Consider the following 6,685-nt stretch of genomic DNA (forward strand, 5'->3'; position numbering starts at 1 on the left):
GCTGACTTGAAGGTATCCAGCTTCTCAAGATGTTCCTTCAGAAAGTCAGCATTAATGGAGGGCAGGGGATCACCCTCACCCAGACTTCTCTGTCCCGTAGCGTGCATGGGCGTCCCATGAGACTGATGAAAGACCGACGCAAAGTACCTATTTAATAGGTTGGCTTTTTCCTGGGCGTCAGTTGTCAGTTGCCCCATCTGGTTCAGAAGGGGTCCAATGTTGCCCCTGCTTTTCCTCCGGCTCCCCACATATCTGAAAAAGGACTTTTTATTGTCCTTGATGCTCAAAGCTAGTTGGAGTTCAGTTGCAGCCTTGGCTTTCCTGGTATGCTCCCTACAGGACCAGACCAGTGCAGAATAATCCTTCTTGGAGGTGACTCCCATCCTCCACCCTTTGTAGGCCTTTCTTTTTAGCCTCAGGAGGTCTGCTAGGTCCCTGGAGAGCCAGGGGGGCTGCTGTGCCCTCTTGCTGCCTTTCCTCCGAGATGGAATAGACTTAGTTTGTGCATTGAGGATCGCTCCCTTGAGGAGCAACCACTCTTCTTGAACTCCCCTCTCCCTGGGGTCATGGTCCCTTAGGGCCTCACTGACAAGCCTCCTGAGCTTGTCAAAGTCGGCTTTCCTGAAGTCAAGGACTTCCGTGTTGCTGACTGACTTGCCAGCTTTTCGGCGGATGGTGAAGGTGATCAGTTCGTGGTCGCTGTCACCCAGCTTCCCATCGATCACTAGGTCGCCGACTAGGTCATCCCTAATTGTGCATAGATGTTTGGTTTCCTCTGGACAACTAGCAGCAGCACACCTTGTACCAAAGCTACTTGTCCCTGGGAAAAAGCCCATACCATGCGTGCTTTGGCATGCGGTAAGTTGCTCTGGATGGGGTAGGGAAGACTGGGGCCAGTACTCTGCTTGACCCAGCAGCCTTACCTGAAGTTCTGGGGGCCTCCAGGGGCCACAGCCATAGCAATTCTGCATGCAGAACCTGGCCAGCAGCTGAAGCACAGCTCCGAGTGGCCTGGTTCCACTTTTCAGCAGCATGTGCTGCCTGAATGTGAGCTGCACCTTTTTTTTCCTGCCATTTTATTTTTTTGACCCCTGGATATCCAAGCATCAAAAAAACCCATGGAGAAAAAAATGGTTCAGTGTGCACTCAGACAGTATGCCCTTGCAGCATAGAGAACACCAGACTCTGCAGTATGTGGCACTACAAACATGTTTGCAGTGCCACATACCACATGACTGCACTGGTCTGGACATGCCCCAGAAGTGCAAAATACAAGGGATTTCAAATAATTTTATAGACATAATTAAGCCCCAAAATGACCTTCTAAGTAACAGTGAGGAGGTAGCTGAGAATTTATGGTCCTATGCATTATACCCTGTTAAAATTTACCTTTATGCTAACCCACAATTTTACCTTTATTTTAATTAGAAATACAGGCTTATAGCCAAAATAAAAATGCCCTCACAGCCTTTAAATTTCACAAGCAAATGCATAGCAACCAGGGTCAAAATAGTAAGCAAATAAATGTTATTCTTACAGAGAGGAAAGCTTTACTTTACTTTATATACATACATATATATATATTATTAATTAAAGCTAAGCTATTAAAGCTAACTACTTAAATCTTAAATACTTAAGCTTTTAATATTCATTTATTTATTGAAAGTTAAATATTTAAGCTTTGGGAGTATTTAAATTAAAGCTAGGTAATTAAAGCTAAATTAAAATTAAATAGATATATTTCCTACCTAGAACAGTGCCACCCGAAGCATGAGAATTCAAAGTACATGAATCTCCTCTGTAAAAAACATCATGGTGTGTAAGAGCTATCCAGTAGTACTATGAGGTACATAACTTAACACACATGACCAAATGAACACATATCACCCTCCCAGACATCAGCATGTATCTAGATTGGATGCAGTTGAGTCCGCATTTAGATAAATCACTTGCACGTGTATCAAGGCATTTAGGCTAGGAACAGATTGCACATAAAACTGGTTTAAATGATTAGGAACTGGCTTAAACCTGTAACAGAACAGACATTCAATGCACATAAACCACTTTCAAAATGGCTGAAAATGGTTTGAGATAAACCTTGTTGAATGTAGTATCAGACTTAACTGATTTGGCTCAAACCAATTTAAACAATGTCTGTCCCAGACCCCTTCCTGGTTTAACTTAAACCAGAGTCCCCCAGCATCCCGACCTGCTCTCTGGGCTGGGCTCTGTACTCCACTGGAGCAGGGCTGGCCCTGCCCCTCTCTCCCCAGTCAGAGTAGGGACAGGCAGGGGTGGGGGTCTGGCTAGAGAGGGGTTTAATTCCTCCTTCCTTGTCCCACCAGCAGGGACCCAAACCTGATCTTCTGGGCACTCCCCCTCCTCATTGCTCCAGTGACAGGTCAGCATGGCCCCTGAGGCAGAGGGGGTAGGGAGGCAGGTTATTCCCCCCTAACCCCAGGGTACTGCAGCCAGGTCTACCCACCCCAACTGGATGGAGGGGGAATAACCCCTATCCCTTGCCCCTACATAAGGAGCCCTGCTGGCTGGTGTCTGGCCACACCCCCATCCAGCCGCTGAATCAGTGAGGGGGCAGGCCCCTTAATGGGGGGCAGCAGCCCCTGTCATAGTCTCAGGGAATGTGAGCCCCTTCCTGGCAGGGGGGCCCTCCTGTGGGGTGGGCAGAGCTGCTGCAGACTACGCATGGCAGCACTGGGGCTTGGAAGGGGACAGAGTCAGGCATATGCTCACAGTTCCTCAGTCCAGAATGTCTGTGCTGTTACAAACCAGTTCAACCTAGCCAAGTTAGACCAGCCTGAAAAGACTGAATCAATTCATGCTTTGGCTTTTTGAATGTCTGCCCTGAGCCTTCATATTGCAGATGTGACTTTGCCATATTCTTGGTTCTCTGTCTAACAGATGTTCTCTGGCAGAAAGACTTCATTTATAAACATTCATAAGCTTCATACTTAATGCCAATGATCCAGGTAAACATGTTAAGTTAAAATGCTCATATGAATTCATATATATTTGTATAAAACCTATAACTTTTGTCTGAATATATGATTTATTAAATACATTTTACAAGCCAAATCAGTTAAATCAAGTGCTGTGCCAAGCATGACCATGAAAGTGTGGGGCAATTTTAATGGAATGTAAGGGCAATGAAAAATTGTCACAAATATGACTAGCAAAAAAGAGAATACATTTGAATGTTAGCATTCGGGGATTCTGAATTAATCAGCAGAGGTTACCATCATTCACAACTGCAAGTAAAACTCATGTATTTCAATATATATTGATAACAGATTAAACAAACCTGGTTTCAAACCAGTGCTCACCTCATACTGTTTGAACAGCCTTCCATTACTTGTTTTTAAATATTTGCATTTGGGGAAGCTTCAGTCATTGCATGTTTCCGGCATCAAATTGATTCCTAAACAGAGTTGAAATTTTATGCATCTTACATTTGTTATGGATATACTAATGTAATATATAAGAAGGCAATATATTTTTATCTAAACATAATGCTTGTTTTCATAGACATCCTGCATAGCACATATAAAAATTGCACGATGAATGTGTGATACCTACCAGTTATAATAAATATATAATAATGTAGTTAAATCTGCAAACCTACTGCTACTAACATGTGCTACATGAGGAAGAACTTTCTTGCTCTGGTGCTCATAATTCTTCAGTATCCTGCCATTTTCCTTTTTGCATATTACTAACAATCTTATGGTACTTATTGAGTTTTACTGATAATGGTAGCAAAAGCAGATTGTCTGATGTACTAGATGTGCAGGTGAACAGTGCAATGAATCTAGATAATTATTTATGCAAACAAGAATAAACACATTCAGCCATACAATTGTTAAATAGTTTATTGTTTTCTCGTATGTTGTATATAAAATGTTTTCATTAAGCCTCGAGCCATGCAAAGAAAAGCATGAGTAATCATAAAAAGATACAAAAAAAATTACAAATATAAATCCCTACAGATATATTCTCCATTCTCTTACTTATGGTGTCATTATTCACCTTAGCATAAAGAGAGGGGGGGAACAAAGTATAAAAAATGAAAGGTAACAGTTTTCTTCAGTTATGTGGGAAGCTAAATGATGCCACAAAGGCTGGGGCAAAAGAAAATCTAGTCCTTCATTCTCCTCAGATCTCTTAGGAAGTATTTCAAATGTTAGAAGTATTTCAGGTCAGTAACAGAGTGCAGTACATCAAATAGCCACAGCGGGTGCGTCTACACAAGACACCATAATGTACAGTAGCCTATTCTGCTGCACATTAGTGCATCATGGCAAAAAAAAATGTTTATGTGCAGCAGAATTAGTCTACTGAACATTAAGCATCACAAAAAAAAGCATTCACCTTTGCTACTGTGCATTAGCATGGGCTAATGCACCTTTTTGTAGTATCTCATATTAGAGCTACTAAACTTAATGCACAGTAGCGAAGGTGCATTAATGAACATGTAGATGCACCCAGCATTTACTAGAAAATGACTAACATTTACCCATAGTTATTAAACAGTTTTCTCATTCATCACTAGATTTGCCTTTATATTAAGAGTATATCTGTGTGGTGATATTTGGAAAATATTGGCAGTTGAATGATTTATACACTGTTTTGTGAAACTGGCACACAAAGCACTTTGCTTAGTTCCGATATATGTTATCAGTCTCTAAAATCTGGTAGTAAACTTGTGAGAATTTTGCTTTTAATACTAACACAATTCCCAATTAAGTTTAGTAAGTCATGGCTGGATTGATAATCTTTTAACAATTCTGCCATCAATATGCTAAGCTGTTCTTGAAAGTCTAGATACATATTTTTCCTCTTGACTTATCAGAAAATTCTTGCCTACAAAATCAGAGATTCAAAATGATGAAGGCCAAATACAGATGTTCCATTTCTAATAGGAGAATTACCATTTTCCCACTAGAAGCCACGTGCGTACAAGCATTTGCACTGTTTTTCATGACTGAAAATGGCAGTTCCAGGAAGAAAAATAACCTGACTCCAACCAGTTAGAAGTCACTCCTGGAAAAGTTTCACCCAGAATTAATTTTCCTATGAATTAACTCCTTCTAGGGATTAGGAGTAGTGGAACCAAGGAAAAAGGCTCATGTGCCTTTTGGAGACTGTGTTCTCCAGTGAGGGGGGAGCTGTTCCTACCCCTCCCTAGACCAGTAGCAGAGGGAAGGAGCAGTTGCTAGCTGCTCCCCCTGGGTGTACACACATCAGAGACCCCAGAGTGAGAAGCAAGCAAGAAGCTTTGCCCTGCTGCTTAGTCCACTCAGCTCCTGGGTATTGGCATCTCTAACTACCTGGGGAGGCATGATTAAGTAGGCTGACAATTCTATGTCTAACAACTATTCTGAGAAATAGAGAGACCTGAAAAAAGTAAATTTCATAGATTTCATAGACATTTGGGCTGGAAGGGACCCCCCAGAGGATCATCGAGTTCAGCCCCCTGCCCCAGGGTCAGGAAGTCAGCAGGGATCTTAGGATCCCAGCAAGATAAACATCCAAATGCTTCTTAAAGGCATTCAAAGTAGGTGCTTGAACCACCTCTGGCAGCAGTCTATTCCAAACCTTGGGAGCTCGGACAGTAAAGAAGTTCTTCCTTATATCCAGCCTGAATCAGTCGCAAAGGAGTTTGTGACCGTTCGATCTTGTCATCCCTTGGGGTGCTCTGGTGAACAGGCATTCCCCCAGATCCTGGTGAACACCTGGGGAAATCCTGGGGAAATTATTTGCCTTTTGAGAGAATTTAATGAAAGAATAAAGCACTGCTCAATAGAAGTAATGAAGGAAAACAATCCACATCTGTTATAATATTTTGAGGGGCTGGGGATCCCAGACATCACCTTCAAGTGAGGCAAAAATAACTGGGTGCCAGTAATGAAAAAAAGTTCCCTTGCTGAAGAATTTGCTGCTCTCTATTCCCACTGGGGACAGGGATTGGCAGTGACAGTAAAATGAGGTTGATTGGGATTTTAGGAGGACAAAGATTTGTGGCCTGTGAGAGGGAGCTGGTTTGGAAGTGGCAGCCTGCAGAGGCAGCACATGCTCTGTGCTCCATGCTCTCTATCCCTGGCCAGAGTAGGGCCCCAGCTAGAGCCAGAGTTGCAAGGGGAAGGTAAGCAGCAATGGTGGTGGTGAGGGAGGGCAGTGTGGAGAAAAGGTCAGGGGAGAACAGAGATTATGTGGACAGTGACTGTTGCTCTGACTCTGTCCCCAGACTTGGAGTTGCAGCTGATGCTCCCCACCTCCCCAACTGGTACTCAAATCTAAGATGAGGGGCTGACCCCCACACGTTGAATGGGGAGGGAGGAAATTAATCTTTGTTTCAAATAAATATGGTATTTCCCTCTTTGTTTCAAGTAAATATGGTATTTCCCTCCTTGTCCTCTAAATGAAACAAATAATGAATATATACTTTCATGTTATTTTCCTATTATCCTCCCCACCCAAAAAATAAAAATAAAGATTATGAACGTCATTAGATATGACTAGGATTTGTTGCCTGCAATATATCCCAGCTGCTTTTTTGAACATGGCAATGGCCTATAGTGAAGTAAGGTAGAGTATTACTATATTTTGTAACTAAATTTATTTATACTGTACTCTGTATTGTACTCTGTGCAAACAGTTTTCTACTTTC

This window comes from Alligator sinensis, unplaced genomic scaffold (genome assembly GCF_000455745.1).
Source record: "Alligator sinensis unplaced genomic scaffold, ASM45574v1 scaffold16_1, whole genome shotgun sequence".
Taxonomy (NCBI): domain Eukaryota; kingdom Metazoa; phylum Chordata; order Crocodylia; family Alligatoridae; genus Alligator; species Alligator sinensis.